This window comes from Dioscorea cayenensis, unplaced genomic scaffold, assembly GCF_009730915.1.
Source record: "Dioscorea cayenensis subsp. rotundata cultivar TDr96_F1 unplaced genomic scaffold, TDr96_F1_v2_PseudoChromosome.rev07_lg8_w22 25.fasta BLBR01001183.1, whole genome shotgun sequence".
In the NCBI taxonomy this organism is placed as follows: Eukaryota; Viridiplantae; Streptophyta; class Magnoliopsida; order Dioscoreales; family Dioscoreaceae; genus Dioscorea; species Dioscorea cayenensis.
Window position 1 is genome coordinate 21,677 of NW_024087574.1, and position 19,588 is coordinate 41,264.

Genomic DNA, 19,588 nt, shown 5'->3' on the forward strand with positions numbered 1-19,588 from the left:
CCTAGCTTTGTCTAACGCTCATGGTGTGTCACTCACTCACAAGGTTACCAATGAGAACTCTCAACCGTAGTGTCATTCTAGGAGAAATGTTCATACAATCAAGCATTCAAGGTTGGAACTCACAATAAACATCAATTAATTGAAAGCATAATAAAGAGATTCAATGAAATAAATGCATCCTAGTGTTAACAAATACCCAAGTACCCACTAGGGGTTTAGCTCTCCATGGAGCTAAGTACAATCAAAGAAATAGAATGTAAAAGCAATGAATCCATAGAAAAGCCCCCTCGATGGTCATGTCGATGGTCTTGTGGAGAGTCCTCTACTCGTCGTCCAAGGATTCCCTCATCCGGTATAGGATACGCCTCGACGGAAGCTCCCTTACCAACCTTCTTCCTAAGGAATGACGATGTTAGAGTCATAGAACCTCTCCAAAATCCTAGCCAATACCCCTCAAAACCCTAGCCGAAGCCCTCTCTCAAGTTAGGGGGAAGATGGAGAAAAGAATACTGAAATCGGGGCTAAATCGGCTTTAAATAGGCCTGTGGATTTTACACATGCCTATGTGGAATTTCCACACGAGCGTGTATAATTTCCACATGCTCGTGTGGATTCTCCGAATTCCTATTTTCTCGGTCAGCTGTGAACAGTGCTGCTACAGTATCCATCCTGAATAGCTTCCCGAATCCATACTTTCATCGGGGTAATGCAAACGAGCTCAAGTTCACGTCGTGAATCACTTGCTTCTTCAATGATAGACTAGTTGGTGGAGCTCTTGTTCTATGTGCATACGTCGGAATGCTCGAATGTGACTGCCTTTGTGCCCCTCCAAGTGGATGTGCCAATTAGAATACGAGGAGGTTGGCACACACTCTAGAATCTCACACCCGACCTATGTCTTCGCGTTTGAACCTTAGCAAGATTTCTCTAAAATTGGAGCATTGTGATCCATTGGCTTCTTTCCTTCATAATCGGCCTCACAACCCTACCTGTACGAAAGTAACATAAAAACACACATATTAGTGTAAAAACCTGAGAAAAGTAATGCTCAACATAAGGAAAGAATGCTTCGCATTCATATCGCACAAGCACTTATCATACGGCTCTTGACATCGTCATTCCTTAGGAAGAAGGTTGGTAGGGTAGCTTCCATCGAGGCATATCCTATACCGGACGAGGGAATCCTTAGACGACGAGTAAAGAACTTTCCACAAGACCATCGACACGACTATCGAGGGGGTTTCCCTATGGATTCATTGCTTTTACATTCTATTTCTTTGATTGTACTTAGCTCCATGGAGAGCTAAACCCCTAGTGGGTACTTGGGTATTTGTGAATCTCGGGATGTATTTGTTTAATTGAATCTCTTTATTATGCTTTCAATAAATTGATGTTTGTTGTGAGTTCCAACCTTGAATGCTTGATTGTATGAACATTTCCCCTAGAGTGACACTAGGGGTTGAGAGTTCTTGTTCGTAACCCTTGTGAGTGACACACCACGAACGTTAGACAAAGCTAGGTTGGAGAGGGTTAAGAGGGTGAGTCGAGAGGTACAGGAGCGCCCCCTTTCCCCTCCGGTGTGATAGATTTTACCTCCGTTCCTCGAGTTCTTTGTTGCCATAATAGAGTGAATGGTCTAAGGGATGACCCTCCGCTGGGGCTTAGTTGCGTGCAAACGGAGTGAAGCATTCGAGTAATCTTAGTATCTATAGCTTAATTATGGTTAGGACCTTCCACCGGACCAAAGGGTTAGGTCTATAATTAGGGAAGAGATTTATCATTTGGAACTACCTAGAGCTCATTGTAACTTTTATTCGAGTGCGAGGTTGAGAGGTTATCTAACCCTCCTCTAGGACATGTATAGATTTAGGCATAGTTGACCTTAGATTTGGGACTATGTATTTAAGGATTTCCACGACTCACCATTGCATTGATTAGGAAGCATAATAGAGGGTTCTTGCACTTGAAACAATTGTCCTAAGCGCAGCATTATCCGAGTACCCCATCTTTATTGATTGCCTTACCTACTCCTTTACTCGTGCTCTCTTACTTATTGTTTTTACTTTTAAGAATTGAATCATTGTCACACTTATCACTATTGATCTTTCACATAACTAAGAAGCGGATTAAGTGCTTTTATTCCCTACTCCCTGTGGATTCGATACCCGCTCATCCAGGATTATTACTTTGACAAACCCGTGCACTTGCGGGATATACGCAAAGGGACCTTGTCAACAGTATTTTTGCTACAGTACTGCTACAATTAAGTTGCTACAATACTATTGCTACAGTATTTTTCACAGAACACGATCCGAACACTCTTCTCTTGAGGTCACATGTCCGAGCACACGACCATGTGGTACTGACATGGTCCCCTTGCGTATATCCCGCAAGTGCACGGGTGTTTTGATGTAATAATCCCGGGTGAGCGGGTATCGAATCCACAAGGAGTAGGGAATAAAAATACTTAATTCGATTTTTAGCTATGTGAAAGATCAAGGATAAGGAGTGTGATAATGATTCAATTCTCAACAATAAAAGCAACAAGAAAAAGTGCAAAAGTAAGAAGGGGGTAAGACAATCGTTAGAGATGGGGTACCCGGATAATGCTCCGCCTAGGATAATTGTTTCAAGTGCAAGAACCCTCTATTATGCTTCCTAATCAATGCAATGGTGAGTCGTGGAAATCCTTAATTACATAGTCCCAAATCTAAGGTCAACTATGCCTAACTCTATAAATGTCCCGGAGGAGAAATCGAATAATCTCAACACCTCGCACACGCATAGAGTTGCGATGAGCTCTAGGGATTCCAAGTGATAAATCACTTCCTAATTATAGACCTAACCCTTTGGTCCAGGTGAAAGGTTCCTAACCACAATTGAGCCCTAGATACTAAGATCACCTCAACACTTCACTCCGTTGCACGTGCAACTAAGCCCCAGTGGAAGTTCATCCCTTAGACCATTCACTCTATTATGGCCGCAAAGAACTCGAGGAACGGAGATAGAATCTATCACACCGGAGGGGAAAAGAGACGCTCCTGTACCTCTTTACTCACCCTCTCAACCCTCTCCAACCTAGCTTTGTCTAACGCTCATGGTGTGTCACTCACTCACAAGGTTACCAATGAGAACTCTCAACCGTAGTGTCATTCTAGGAGAAATGTTCATACAATCAAGCATTCAAGGTTGGAACTCACAATAAACATCAATTAATTGAAAGCATAATAAAGAGATTCAATGAAATAAATGCATCCTAGTGTTAACAAATACCCAAGTACCCACTAGGGGTTTAGCTCTCCATGGAGCTAAGTACAATCAAAGAAATAGAATGTAAAAGCAATGAATCCATAGAAAAGCCCCCTCGATGGTCATGTCGATGGTCTTGTGGAGAGTCCTCTACTCGTCGTCCAAGGATTCCCTCATCCGGTATAGGATACGCCTCGACGGAAGCTCCCTTACCAACCTTCTTCCTAAGGAATGACGATGTTAGAGTCATAGAACCTCTCCAAAATCCTAGCCAATACCCCTCAAAACCCTAGCCGAAGCCCTCTCTCAAGTTAGGGGGAAGATGGAGAAAAGAATACTGAAATCGGGGCTAAATCGGCTTTAAATAGGCCTGTGGATTTTACACATGCCTATGTGGAATTTCCACACGAGCGTGTATAATTTCCACATGCTCGTGTGGATTCTCCGAATTCCTATTTTCTCGGTCAGCTGTGAACAGTGCTGCTACAGTATCCATCCTGAATAGCTTCCCGAATCCATACTTTCATCGGGGTAATGCAAACGAGCTCAAGTTCACGTCGTGAATCACTTGCTTCTTCAATGATAGACTAGTTGGTGGAGCTCTTGTTCTATGTGCATACGTCGGAATGCTCGAATGTGACTGCCTTTGTGCCCCTCCAAGTGGATGTGCCAATTAGAATACGAGGAGGTTGGCACACACTCTAGAATCTCACACCCGACCTATGTCTTCGCGTTTGAACCTTAGCAAGATTTCTCTAAAATTGGAGCATTGTGATCCATTGGCTTCTTTCCTTCATAATCGGCCTCACAACCCTACCTGTACGAAAGTAACATAAAAACACACATATTAGTGTAAAAACCTGAGAAAAGTAATGCTCAACATAAGGAAAGAATGCTTCGCATTCATATCGCACAAGCACTTATCATACGGCTCTGACATCGTCATTCCTTAGGAAGAAGGTTGGTAGGGTAGCTTCCATCGAGGCATATCCTATACCGGACGAGGGAATCCTTAGACGACGAGTAAAGAACTTTCCACAAGACCATCGACACGACTATCGAGGGGGTTTCCCTATGGATTCATTGCTTTTACATTCTATTTCTTTGATTGTACTTAGCTCCATGGAGAGCTAAACCCCTAGTGGGTACTTGGGTATTTGTTAACACTAGGATGCATTTATTTCATTGAATCTCTTTATTATGCTTTCAATTAATTGATGTTTATTGTGAGTTCCAACCTTGAATGCTTGATTGTATGAACATTTCTCCTAGAATGACACTACGGTTGAGAGTTCTCATTGGTAACCTTGTGAGTGAGTGACACACCATGAGCGTTAGACAAAGCTAGGTTGGAGAGGGTTGAGAGGGTGAGTAAAGAGGTACAGGAGCGTCTCTTTTCCCCTCCGATGTGATAGATTCTACCTCCGTTCTTCGAGTTCTTTGCGGCCATAATAGAGTGAATGGTCTAAGGGATGAACTTCCGCTGGGGCTTAGTTGCACATGCAACGGAGTGAAGTCTTGAGGTGATCTTAGTATCTAGGGCTCAATTGTGGTTAGGAACCTTTCACCTGGACCAAAGGGTTAGGTCTATAATTAGGAAGAGATTTATCACTTGGAATCCCTAGAGCTCATCGCAACTCTATGCGTGTGCGAGGTGTTGAGATTATTCGATTTCTCCTCAGGGACATGTATAGAGTTAGGCATAGTTGACCTTAGATTTGGGACTATGTAATTAAGGATTTCCACGACTCACCATTGCATTGATTAGGAAGCATAATAGAGGGTTCTTGCACTTGAAACAATTGTCCTAAGCGCAGCATTATCCGAGTACCCCATCTTTATTGATTGCCTTACCTACTCCTTTACTCGTGCTCTCTTACTTATTGTTTTTACTTTTAAGAATTGAATCATTGTCACACTTATCACTATTGATCTTTCACATAACTAAGAAGCGGATTAAGTGCTTTTATTCCCTACTCCCTGTGGATTCGATACCCGCTCATCCAGGATTATTACTTTGACAAACCCGTGCACTTGCGGGATATACGCAAAGGGACCTTGTCAACAGTATTTTTGCTACAGTACTGCTACAATTAAGTTGCTACAATACTATTGCTACAGTATTTTTCACAGAACACGATCCGAACACTCTTCTCTTGAGGTCACATGTCCGAGCACACGACCATGTGGTACTGACATGGTCCCCTTGCGTATATCCCGCAAGTGCACGGGTGTTTTGATGTAATAATCCCGGGTGAGCGGGTATCGAATCCACAAGGAGTAGGGAATAAAAATACTTAATTCGATTTTTAGCTATGTGAAAGATCAAGGATAAGGAGTGTGATAATGATTCAATTCTCAACAATAAAAGCAACAAGAAAAAGTGCAAAAGTAAGAAGGGGGTAAGACAATCGTTAGAGATGGGGTACCCGGATAATGCTCCGCCTAGGATAATTGTTTCAAGTGCAAGAACCCTCTATTATGCTTCCTAATCAATGCAATGGTGAGTCGTGGAAATCCTTAATTACATAGTCCCAAATCTAAGGTCAACTATGCCTAACTCTATACATGTCCCTGAGGAGAAATCGAATAATCTCAACACCTCGCACACGCATAGAGTTGCGATGAGCTCTAGGGATTCCAAGTGATAAATCTCTTCCTAATTATAGACCTAACCCTTTGGTCCAGGTGAAAGGTTCCTAACCACAATTGAGCCCTAGATACTAAGATCACCTCAAGACTTCACTCCGTTGCATGTGCAACTAAGCCCCAGCGGAAGTTCATCCCTTAGACCATTCACTCTATTATGGCCGCAAAGAACTCGAGGAACGGAGGTAGAATCTATCACACCGGAAGGAAAAGGGGACGCTCTGTACCTGTCGACTCACCCTCTCAACCCTCTCCAACCTAGCTTTTTCTAACGCTCGTGGTGTGTCACTCACTCACAAGGTTACCAACAAGAACTCTCAACCCTAGTGTCACTCTAGGAGAAATGTTCATACAATGAAGCATTCAAGGTTGGAACTCACAATAAACATCAATTTATTGAAAGCATAATAAAGAGGTTCAAACAAACAAATACATCCTAGGGTTCACAACACCAGAGTACCCACTAGGGGTTTAGCTCTCCATGAAGCCAATTACAATCAAAGAAATAGAATGTAAAAGTAATGAATCCATAAAGAAACCCACTCGATGGTTGTGTCGATGGTCTTGTGGAGAGTCCTGTACTCGTCACAAGGGATCTTTTGTCCGGCCTAGGATACACCTCGCCGGATCGGTACCGACGAAAGCACTCCCAATAACCTTCTTCCAAACGACGTGCGATGTCGGAGCCATAGAACCTCTCCAAAAACCTAGCCAATACCCATCAAAACCCTAGCCGAAGCCCTCTCGCAAGTAGGGGAAAAGATGGAGAAAAGAATACCAAAATCGAGGCTGAATCGGCTTTAAATAGGGCTGGAACTGGGCGACTACACGGGCGTGGATGCTCCACGCACCCGTGCTGAATTTCCACATGGGCGTGACTGTCTTTGTGCCCCTCCAAATGGATGTGCCAACTTGAATACGAGGAGGTTGGCACACACTCTAGCATCTCACATCGACCTTTGTCTTCGCGTTTGAACCTTAGCAAGATTTTATCCAAAATCGGTGCATTGTGATCCACATTGGCCTATTTTCCTTCATACTCGGCCTCACAACCCTACCTGCATAAAAGTAACATAAAAAACAGACATATTAGTGTAAAAACCTGAGAAAATTAATGCTCAACATAAGGAATGAATGCTTTGCATTTGTATCGCACAAGCACTTATCAAACTCCCCCGCACTTAAGCTTTTGCTTGTCCTCAAGCAAAAATTAAAAACGTCATGTGCATCAATGAAGAAGATATTTAAAGTGCTTGGACTTAGGTTCACCAAAGTATACAATGAGAGCATTCTACAAGTAAAGGAAATTTCTACACTAAATACGAAAAATCAATGCTCTAGCTAAAAACTTGAAACAAAAAGGAAACAAAACCCGAAATCGTGTACGTGTGTGAACTCACTCAAAAACAACTCAAGGTATACTCCTCAAAGTTCTAAGTACAAGGGACTTATTTATCTACAAAAGTGACAACAATTTCAAAGATGGTAGTAGCTTCACACATCCTCTAAGGTAGCCCTTTCCAAAGCGGCCGCTAAGGTGGTTTTCACACTTTCGAGGTGGTGGCTCTTTATACCAGAGTGGTAGCTTTCACTCATCCTATGAGATAGCTCTTTCTCTCATTAGGGCATAGCTCATATCCGACTTATGAGAGTAGCTTCATACTACATAGGTGGTAGCTCTTTCCACCCTACAAGCACAAATAAACAATAAAACTATTTTTTTCTTTCTTTTCATTTTCCAATTAGAATTTAGTACGAGAAAAATAAACCTAACTAGTCCCTTTAACATCGAACATGAGTTTCCAATAGAGTTCAAAGAGTGAGTAGTGCACTAAGTATAAATCTGGCAAAAATTTCTAGAAATTCAAGGAAATTCAAGAAAGAACTAGAGCATGAAAACATTCAATGTTAGAAATTCTCCTAAACTCAAGAATACAATCATTGCAACGAAGGTGAACCGCAATTGGCTATGTGAGCATATATCAATCAAGAACAATAGAAAAGATGTGTGCACTATGAAACTCCTCCCCACACTTAAGTTGTACATTGTCCCCAATGTACACATTCAAGCTCACTCAAAATATAAATCATTCAAAAGCAAATGTGGGAGAAGCAATCAAAGCAATACTCCCCTGACTCCTAGTGTGACATTTGATAAAGCTAGTTCGTTGGGAGTAGGGTTCCAACGGGTTGTGAAGCTCACACGGCCAAGTACCTACTTACCTTGGCCGTGCCCATGACTAAGTCTCAATTCCCAAGAAGACAAGACCATCTACACGCATACACGAGGGGGTTCAGTGAAGCTCAATAAAGACAAAATAAATTGAGTGTATATAAAAGATAAAGAAATGAATACAACTCGATGATGCAAAATGAAAAGAAACTTAGAAGGAAAATCCTTTCTGAGTGAAAAAGTCAAAAAACAGGAAAAAAATAAAAATAAAAATGCAAGAAACTAAAGGAAGGGAAAAATCAAAGTGTCGATGTAAAACGCTCTCATGCGCGGTGCTCATGCATTACTTGGTGAAGCACATAGTGGGTCTACCGGTGCTGAGGTAGTGGATGGAGGTGCTAGAGGAACAGATGGGGCCGGAGGAGTCCTCGGCCATAATACAAATGATGAGGCGACGTCTCGCTCTAAAATCTGCTGTAACACGTCAAAACGCGCCATGAACTCTATGTACTGAGTAGCCTGCGTAGCCCTAATCTCGGCAATTTCTGCTTGAGCCTCAGCCACCTCTGCCCGTATCACTCCTAAAGCGCTCTCGAGCCTCTCAAAATGATCATGGGCTTGAGATGGTGGAAACGTATGCACGGGGGGAGGTTCCTCTGCTACTGGAGGTGTCTTGGTCTCCATCGGTGCTGGTTGGGGCTCGGGAGCGGGTTGAGATGCCCCAGCTTCATCCTCGAATGGTATGTTCAGCACATAAACACCATTTGAATATTTACGGACTAACCCCATGAGCCTCATTGTCTCTAACCCAAGGGGTGCTGGTATTATCGCCTTCTCGGTTCTGCTGATTTTGTCTCCCAGACCCATCCCCACAATGAGTCTGGTAATATATGGACCTGAGAAGATGATGCCCAATCTGGAATATTATCCTTGATGCTTCAGATATTCCGCTAAAATATGCCCCAGATGGACTGGTTAGTTCCGAACCATGGAGTACAAGTACAGAAGCTCTTGCTTGTTGATGACTCCTGTGCTATCACCGCGATCATTCACTGACCTGCTCATGCTGGTGTGAAGATATCTGTAACTAGGTCGAGATAAACATGAGGCCTTAGACACTCCTGATTCATATCGCCCCTTTCCACATAGTAATGTATACACCACAATGGGAGATAGACCCGACATGTCAATTGGAAGATTCTCATACTCCTCAATTTCAGTATACTCTTCATCATATATACCAAGTCTAGTGGAAAACTATGTGACACTCATACTATGATGTTGCCCATGAGTATAAGAGCGGTCGAACTCAAACGAAGCAAGTACCTCCAAAGTGAGTCGCGGATAGCGAGGATCATGAATATTCAATAACTTGTGCCAATTCTCGACCAATAATAATTTCTCGACCTCGTCGACCCATGTCATCCCAGTAGCTGTACCTTTCTAAGTAACCCAACATCCGGGATTCGCATTTGACCAAACTTAAGCTTCTCTAACCGCTCAAACCAAGCTTTATACGCAGGGAGTGTGAATTTCATGATTTCCGGCTCAGGGGCAAGCATTCGAGGACGTTTGGCAACTGCTTTCCACGGGGCGTGGAAAACGCACGGCCCTTATAGCCAATCTCCATGCCCGTGCACACTCTCTATCTCAATTTCAGATCGTCTTAAAGACAAATCATAACCATTTTAACAAGAAGAAGGTATGTATTATCCATTTCAATCGTCGGTAATCAGTTTGATTCAAATGAAATCGAAGAAGAGAGGAAATTAAGGAATACCAATGAGCTGAACCTAAACACCCCTATAATCCACAATATGTGCAATCAATCGACTCGAGGACGACAGTAGGAGGGGACGAGAATGTCGGAAAAATGCTCTTTGGGCGGCTTAGGGTTGTTTGAGGAAAAAGGTGTGACTGTTGTAATGGAAGAGCAGACGGTCTTTTAACTCCTGGAGATCCACACTGGCGTGCGGGCATCGTCCACGCACGTGCGCCCTCAAATGAAGGATTCACAGTGGTAGACACAAGCCCCTGTGGCCTCGCTGGATATTCGAGAAAAATATTATACACGTCCGTGCGGAAATTCCGCACGGGCGTGTACATTCACACGCCTAACTCACATGGACGGTCACACGCCCTTGTGTCTTCTTGGGATGGAGAAGACTCCTCTGCAGATTTTCAAACGGGCGTGCGGAAATTACCCACGCACGTGCATGGTTCAGAAGTTTACCCATAGGGGCGAGTCCACGCCCCTGTGTGCTCTCGGGAAAATCCGCATAACTCTGCAGGAATCCACTCGCCCATGCGGAAATTACCCACGGGCGTGTGACAGTCGCATGGTCATTCACAGGGGCAGCCGCACGCCCCTGTGCCCTCTCTGGATGAGCTCGCAGTATACACCCACGGGCGTGTGGAAATCAAACACGCCCCTGTGTTTTCTCTGGATGACTTAGAAAAATCTGCAGGCTCTGCAGGATATTTCTGAACATGTTTGCACACTCAGAGCCTGCCCTATTATGCAAATTTTACCAGTGAAAAACACAAAATAGAACCCAAACGACCAAACTTTCGCCAATTCCTCATAAAGCACATGATGACTTTGAAAACCCACAATAAAATCGCAGCACAAGCATCTAAAAATTCAGACACCAACACTCAACGATTTATTCATGCAAACGAGCTAAACTAAAAGATAAGAAAATAGTAAACACTTGGGTTGCCTCCCAAGAAGCGCTTGTTTAACGTCACGTAGTTTGACATATCTTGTCTTACCTCACGGGTGTTCATGAATGAAAGTCGCCCTCTTACCCATGGCTTGGAAGCATGATGTGCAAAGTCTCTTGAGGGTAGATGGTGTATTATCGGAATTCGGACCACCTAGCAATTGTTCATCCAACCTTCTTGGTTCATGTGCGTCTCCAACAGTCTTGGAGTGTTTTCGGTGGCGTCTCCTAGCCCTTTTCATTTTCCGGAGCACCTTCTTCAATATCCCCGGGGTAGATGTTACTTCTTCAGTCGACCCAAGCATCATTACTTCTTCATTACTCTCCTCTTGGTCGAACAAACCTTCATATGGATCCGGGTTGAACATTTCCTGCATGTATTCATCAACAAGCTCATCAGTAGTGTCTAGGAAATACAAAGTGTCATCAAAATCGAAAGAATGCCGCATGGCTTTAGCAAGGCGGTAAGTGAGTTTGTCATTTCCAACTCTCAATGTGAGCTCTTCGCCGTCCATGTCAATCAATGCTTTGGAAGTCCGCAAGAACGGTCTCCCAAGTATCAAGGGTATATCTGTATCCTCATTGACATCTAGTACTATGAAATCAACCGGAAAAATGTACTTGTCCATCTTGACAAGCACATCTTCAATGATACCTCTCGGATGTCGTACCATTCGGTCCACCAATTGTAAAGTCATCCAAGTAGGCCTAGGCTCTCCCAAGCCTAGCTTTTGGAAAAAAGTGTATGGCATGACATTGATACTTGCCTCTAAATCTGCCAATGCCATTTCCTCACCTAAGTTGCCGATGTTACACGGAATGATGAAGTTTCCCGTGTCTTTCTTCTTGTTCGGCATGTTCTTTCGCAACACCGCCGAGCATGAAGCATCTAGCACCACTGAAGCACTCTCCTCCAACTTCCTCTTGTTAGTCAACAAGTCTTTCGAGAACTTTCAGTATACTTAGGCATTTGCGCTAATGCCTCTACAAAAAGGAATGTTGATGTGGAGTTGCTTGAATAAACTTTAGGAACTTCTTATACTTGTTCATCCCCTTGGTCATTTTTTTCAATCTAGAGGGATAGGGGATTCTTGGCTTGAAAGGTGGGGATGCCACCTCTTTCTCTTTCTTTGCTCCCTCCTCAACCTCTACAACCTTGGGTGCGTGTTCTTTCGACTTCTCACTCAGAAGCCTCCCTTCAACCTCACGACCACTTCTCAAAGTGATCGCCTTCACATGTTCTCTAGGGTTGGTTTCCGTATTGCTTGGTAAACTTCCATGTGGCCTTTCGGAAAGAGACTTCGCAATTTGCTTTACCTGATTTTCAAGGTTGTGCAAAGAAGTGGTGTGGTTGCGAAGTGTAGCCTCGACTAATTCAAACCGTATATTTGCAGATTGAACAAATCTAGCTAAGTGCTTCTCTAAATCCGTCATTCGTGTTTCCAAGCCTGAAATTCTGTTTTCCACTTGAGGTGCTTGTTGTTTTTGTTGGAAACCCGGTGGCCCCATGGCCTTTTGTGGTCCTTTATTACTCCATGAAAAGTTAGGATGATTCTTCCAACCTGAATTGTAAGTATTGCTATATGGGTTCCCTTGAGGTCTCATCCTATTACCTACAAAGTCAACATTTTCCACTGAAGAAACATCACCATAAGAGATCGGGCAATCGGAGGGAGCATATCCTCCACCACAACTGGTGCAATTGGTCATGGCCACAACTCTATTCAAAGCTATGAGATCTAGCTTCTTACTCAGACTCTCTACTTGCGCCGCCAATAGGGTCACCGCATCGATTTCATGGATACCAACCACCTTTTTCTTCTCCCTAGCATTCCATTGGTAACTATTTAACCCCATTTCCTATATTAATTGACGAGCCTCATCGGGGGTTTTGCTACTTAAGGTACCTCTTTCTGCCGCATCGAAGAGTTGCCTTGTACTCGGGTTCAAACCATTGTAGAAGGTTTGAACAATCATCCACTCCAGGAATCCGTGTTGTGGACACTTTCTCAGGAGCTCCTTGAACCTTTCCCATGTCTTGAATAGAGACTCCAATTCCAACTGAACAAAGGACGAGATCTCATTCCTAAGCTTTGCTGATTTTCCGGGAGGGAAATAACGGGCTAGAAAAGCTTCTACCATCTCCTCCCATGTAGTGATTGATGCTCTAGGTAATGAGTGTAGCCACTGCTTCGCTTTCCCCTTCAAGGAAAATGGGAAGGCCCTCAATTTGATGGCATCATCTGTAACCCCATTTATCTTCAGCATGTCGCACACCTCGAGAAAGCTCTCTATATGACTATTTGGATCCTCATCGGCCAAACCGTTGAATTGTGTGGACTGCTGTAGCATATGGATGAGTGTCGGCTTTAGCTCGAAGTTCTGAGCTGTAATCGAAGGACGTACAATACTTGATTGCGTCCCCAACACTGAAGGTCTGGCATAATTGGATAGTGTTTGTTGTTGCTCATTCTGTCCTGCCATGTTTTCAGATTCCTCTCCTTCCAATTCAGCTGAATTATGCTGTTCTTCCAAAGGTTCTTTCTCTTTTCTTCTAAGTGTACGTTCAAGCTCACAGTCTCCTTCAATCAATATTGATGGATTCCCTTGGGTCATAACCTAGAGCTGCAACAAAAAGAAAGAAAAAGAAAATCAGAACGATGATAGAATGAGAAGATATGAAACAGAATGTATGGTGAAATAACTAAGAAAACAAAGTGCAAAGTATCTCTAAACGCTTTCTCCCCAGCAATGGCGCCAAAAACTTGACAAGGTCCCCTTGCGTATATCTCGCAAATGCACTGGTTTGTCGAAGTAATAATCCCGGGTGAGCGGGTATCGAATCCACAGCGAGTAGGGAATAAAAATACTTAATTCGATTATTAGCTATGTGAAAGATCAAGGATAAGGAGTGTGATAATGATTCAATTCTCAACAATAAAAGCAACAAGAAAGAAAGCAAAAGTAAGAAGGGGGTAAGGCAATCGATAGAGATGGGGTACCCGGATAATGCTCCGCCTAGGATAATTGTTACAAGTGCAAGAACCCTGTATTATGCTTCCTAATCAATGCAATGGTGAGTCATGGAAATCCTTAATTACATAGTCCCAAATCTATGGTCAACTATGCCTAACTATATACATGTTCCGGATTACAAATTGAACAATCTCAACACCTCGCACTCGCATAGAGTTGCAACGAGCTCTAGGGATTCCAAGTGATAAATCTCTTCCTAATTATAGACCTAACCCTTTGGTCCAGGTGAAAGGTTCCTAACCACAATTGAGCCCTAGATACTAAGATCACCTCAACACTTCACTCCGTTGCACCTTGAATGCTTCATTGTATGAACTCGAGGAACGGAGGTAGAATCTAGCACACTGGAGGGAAAAGTGGACGCTCCTGTACCTCTCGACTCACCCTCTCAACCTTCTCCAACCTAGCTTTGTCTAACACTCGTGGTGTGTCACTCACTCACAAGGTTACCAACAAGAACTCTCAACCCTAGTGTCACTCTAGGGGAAATGTTCATACAATGAAGCATTCAAGGTTGGAACTCACAATAAACATCAATTTATTGAACGCATAATATAGAGGTTCAAAGAAACAAATACATCCTAGGGTTCACAATACCCGAGTACCCACTAGGGGTTTAGCTCTCCATGGAGCTAATTACAATCAAAGAAATAGAATGTAAAAGCAATGAATCCATAAAGAAACCCCCTCGATGGTCATGTTGATGGTCTTATGGAGAGTCCTCTACTCGTCGCAAGGGATCCTTTGTCCGGCCTAGAATACACCTCGCCGGATCGGTGCCGACGAAAGCTCTCCCAATAACCTTCTTCCAAATGATGCATGATGTCAGAGCCGTAGAACCTCTCAAAAAACCTAGCCAATACCCCTCAAAACACTATCCGAAGCCCTCTCGCAAGTTGGGGAAAAGATGGAGAAAAGAATACCAAAATCGGGGATGAATCGGCTTTAAATATGGCTGGAACCGGGCGACTACACGGGCGTGGATGCTCCATGCGCCCGTGCGGAATATCCACACGGGCGTGGATAATTTCCACACGCCCGTGTGGATTCTCTGTTTCTCTGGTTTCTCGGCTGGCTGTGAACAGTGCTGCTACAGTACATACTACAATGTTGCTATGATGCTCTACTATAGTATCTATTTGAATAGCTTCCTAATTCCATACTTTCATCGGGGTAACGCAAACGAGCACACGTTTACGTCGTGGATCACTTGCTTATTCAATGGTGTACACGTTGGTGAAACTCTTATTCTATGTGCATAAGTCAGAATGCTCAAGTGTGACTGTCTTTGTGCCCCTCCAAATGGATGTGCCAACTCGAATATGAGGAGGTTGGCACACACTCTAGCATCTCACATCGGGGTAACGCAAACCTTAGCAAAATTTTATCCAAAATCGGTGCATTGTGATCCACATTGGCCTATTTCCTTCATACTCGGCCTCACAATCCTACCTGCATAAAAGTAACATAAAAAAACACATATTAGTATAAAAACCCGAGAAAAATAATGCTCAACATAAGAAATGAACGCTTCGCATTCGTATCGCACAAGCACTTATCAGGTAGGCTATAAAACTTTTCTACATCGATGTATCTTTGAGAGGTCTTGCAATCTTCACAAAGAGAAGGAATATGAAGATGTGGCTGCCTTTGTGCCCTTCCAACTAGTGAATTGACTTGAATCTTCTTGGAAGGTGGCACACATCTCCATGTTTATGAACTCATCTCGTGTCTTGGTCCTTGAATTAAACAAGAACTCCCAACATTGTGTCTTTATGGCCTATCTTTGCTTCCTTTTTAGTCTTCGAGGTATTCACAACCTATATGCATAAAAGAACACCAAATACACAATAAGAGACATAAACCATAGTAAAAAATGATGCTCAATGCATGTAAAACATATATAAAAATATGTCTACTCAAGCACTTATCAAACTCCCCCACACTTAAGTCTTTGATTGTCGTCAAGCAAAATTAAACATTAAACTCATGGAAAGAAAAGAGAAGTGCTTGACCTTTGGTTAACCAAAAGAGTACAAGAAGAAAATTCTACAGTCATGGAGATAATCAAACACTAGAAAAAACAATCAATGCTCTTGCAAACAATCCAATCAAAAATAAATGTGATAAAATCCAAAAGCGTGTGTGTGTGAAAAACTCCACTCATGTCAACACTATGTCCACTACCAAGTTCTTATTAACATGGGACATATTTATAAATAGAAAGAATAGGTAGTGGCTTCACACAACCTCTAAGGTAGCCCTTTCCCAAGATGCCTCCTGAGTGGCTTTCACACTTTCGAGGTGGTAGCTCTTTCTATCAAGGATGGTAGCTTTCACACATCCCATGAGATAGCTCTTTCTCTCATTAGGGCATAACAAGTATCCGACTTATGAGAGTAGCTACATACATCATGGGTGGTAGCTCTTTCCACACCCTATGTACAAACAACAAACAATTTCCAATCTCCTTTTTGTTTTTTTTTAAATAAAAACTAGCACACTAAAGTCCCAAACTTAATGAACTAGAATCTTCATAGGTCTAATGAGCGAGAAAAGTGCACAAAGTGCAATCGGACAAAAACATTCAATAAAATTGGATGAAAACTAGTGCATGATAAAATCCATGTTTATAACCTCCAAAAACTAAGAATTAAACTCTTAACCCTAAGGTGAACCTTCATTGGCAACAAGAGCATGCTCATGAAAACACAAGTAAAAGTCATGTATAAGGTGAACCCTCCCCCACACTTAAGATGTACATTGTCCTCAATGTACACATGCAAGCACAATAAAAATAATAACAATGGAAGCATAATGTGTGTGGGAATGCAATTAAAGCAATACTCCCCTAAACTCCTCAGTAATCGTTTGGTGAAGTCTAACTCATGGGTGTGTTTTATAGGTTGTGAAGCTTACACGACCATGTGACAACATCACATGATCATGTCTATGACTAAAACACCATCAACATCACTCTCAAGGCCATCTGTATGGAATATAAGGGGTTCAGTGAAGCTCAACAAAATGTAAAAGAAAATACGAGTTCAGACAAATAACATAATAGAGCATATACTCACACAAAAGAAAGACAAGAAGATAACTCTTAGAATGTGAAGCCTTTTTTAGTACAAAAGCCTAAATACTACTAACAAAGCAACTAAGAGCAAGAAACTAAAATAACAGTCTCATGAGTGTGACGCCTCAAGCATCAGTATTTGGAGCTAGTGCTTGTGCTGGCACAGAAGCGGATGAGACCTTCTCGTCAAGAGTCTACTGAATATGATCAAGACGCTCCAAAATCCGTGCCTGATTCTCAAGGATGGTAGCAACGGCAGCCTTGAGTAGAGCTAGACGCTCGTGAACTCGAGGGGAAGATGACTCAAGATCGGTTGATGCTGTCGGAGTTGCCTCGGTGACTATGGGCTCGGCTGCAGGTGGTGCCTCTATAGCCTCAACAGGCTCCTCATCGTCCCCAGATGATGATTCTACTAGTGCATATGCGCCTGAGCCTATACGTCTCACAATGCCCATCAAATGGAGAGTAGCCAAACCCAATGGTGCCGGACTACTGACTCTCTCCTCGCCTCTGATCGAGCGGATAAGACCCATCTTGAACATAAGACAAGTGATGTAGGGTCCTGCAAACAATTCTCCCAATCGCAAATATTCACTCTGATGATGAAAGTAGTCGGCAACCACATATCCTAAGTGGAGAGGAACTGCATGGACCATAGAGTGTTGGTACAAAAGATCTGTCCTGCGAAGTGAACCAGTACCATCCCCCTGACCTGTCACAGACCTGCTAAGAACAGCATGGATGTACCTGTGCGCCGGTCGTGTAAGCAATGAGTCCTTAGACTGTCCTGCGGAATACTGATGACCACCGCATAGATCATGGAAGACCTGACCCAGAGTGAGATTATAAGGATAATCGGTGAGGAGCTCAGTGTACTCGATAATATCAGCATAGTTCTGATCGTATAATCCAAGATATATCGAGAACTTGGTCAAAGACATCCTATGCGGCTGACCGAAAGCGGGAAACGAATGTCATTGGAAATGTCAAAACTGATATCAACTGTATCATGATCAAAAGAAAATGAGGCAAGAACTTCCAAGGTGATATCTCGCCTGACGAGCTCCTGAATGGAGAATAATCGCTCACAACCCCCCACACTAACAAGTGCTCTGACCTCCTCAGCAAGACAAATGTCCTCTAGTGCATCCCAGTCGATAAAATGCGATTGTCCAATCTTCAGTTGCTGGAGACGCTCAAACCGCTACTGATGAACGGGGTCAGGAAATTTGATAACCGGTGGTGGGGTCGGCTCCCTATCATGGTGAGAACGTTTCTGGGCTAACCTCTTGGTCCGTGGTGCTGTAATCTGTGAAGAAAGCACTTAAAAGCATCAGCTCGGCAGAATACAGTGAAACTGGGCACCACATGCGCAAGAACAGTGAGCCGGGGGAAAAACAGGGCCAATTGGCCTTTTGTCCAGCTCGCATGGGCGCGTGCTCAGCTCGGCCGAGCAGCTACGCGCGGGCGCGCTCTCAGCCAAGGGCCCACCGGCCCTTGTGGCCGAGCCACGCGGCCGCGTGGCCCTCCGTCCAGCTCGTGGCCAAGCCGCGCGACCGTGTGGACGCCGAACTCCATAGTTTTGGCCGGATTTGGGCTCCTACGCCTCATACAAATCATTCTCATACATTGAACAAATTTCTAGCATGATTCCCTATGAGAACTATCATAAAAATACCATGAAAACTCCATGAAAATGACCTTGAAGAACATGGAAAGAGTGGAAGGGAGTGAAGGCTTACAGGAGCAAATCGGAGAAGATAACTTGGTCTAAACTCCGGAAAATTACCTCTAATCCTCCAAAGAGTTGAAAACAATTGGTTTTAGAGATCAAAACCTGAGTTTTAGAGGAGTGCAAGGTGGAAGATGAAAGGGTTCTTTGCAAATTGAAGATGATGAATGATACCCCTTCATATTCTTATAGGCACATGGGGGTGTGGATTTTTTCACACCCCCGCGTGGGTACTGTACACGACCGCGTGAAAATTCTACGAGGCCGTGTAAACTGCAAAATTTCTGCAGACAGTCCATAAAGTGCTCAAAACTGCAAATTAACACCGATTTTTCAACATTAAACATCGAATTCACCTTAAACCATGTTATACACATAAACAATAATTCAAATCACCGAAAAAAAATTCCACGAAAACACCAGCGATCAACAAAATTAATCAAGACACACACTCATGAATTTATTTTTGCAGAATTCAAATTTTGAGTCTAAAAACTAATTAAAAGCTTGGGTTGCCTCCCAAGAAGCACTTGTTTAACATCACATAGCTTGACGTACCTGTTTTTAGCGACCTCCACACATGATGGATAGAAGTTCTTCATACTCATGGAGAAATTTTTAACTATGTTACCGAATGAGGGAATGTCGCGCTCTTCCTTTGTGTGCTTGTCTGCTAATGTGTTGGAATACTTTCAGTGGCAACGTCTCGACCTCTTGACTCGGCGAAAAATCTGTTTCAAAAAGCCTCCTTGAGGTTGTTTGTTAAGGACTTGTTTTTCACAATTAGTTGTGTCCTCCTCCTCAATATCCGGCCACACCTCATATGGATCTGGATTGAGAAATTCCTACAAGTACTCATCAGAAATCTCATCATTGACATAAAAAAAATGACAAGTATCATCAAAGTCAAGAGAGTACTTCATTGCTTCACCGAGACGGTATGT

At 43.2% G+C, this 19,588-nt stretch overlaps 1 non-coding gene across 1 annotated transcript; it reads left to right on the plus strand.

Annotated features, from left to right (window-relative positions):
- Positions 1-12,784: 12,784 nt before the first annotated feature.
- LOC120255749 lies at positions 12,785-12,891 on the plus strand. Its single transcript, XR_005535095.1, has one exon. It is a non-coding gene; the product is annotated as a small nucleolar RNA R71 (small nucleolar RNA).
- The last annotated feature ends 6,697 nt before the right edge of the window (positions 12,892-19,588 follow it).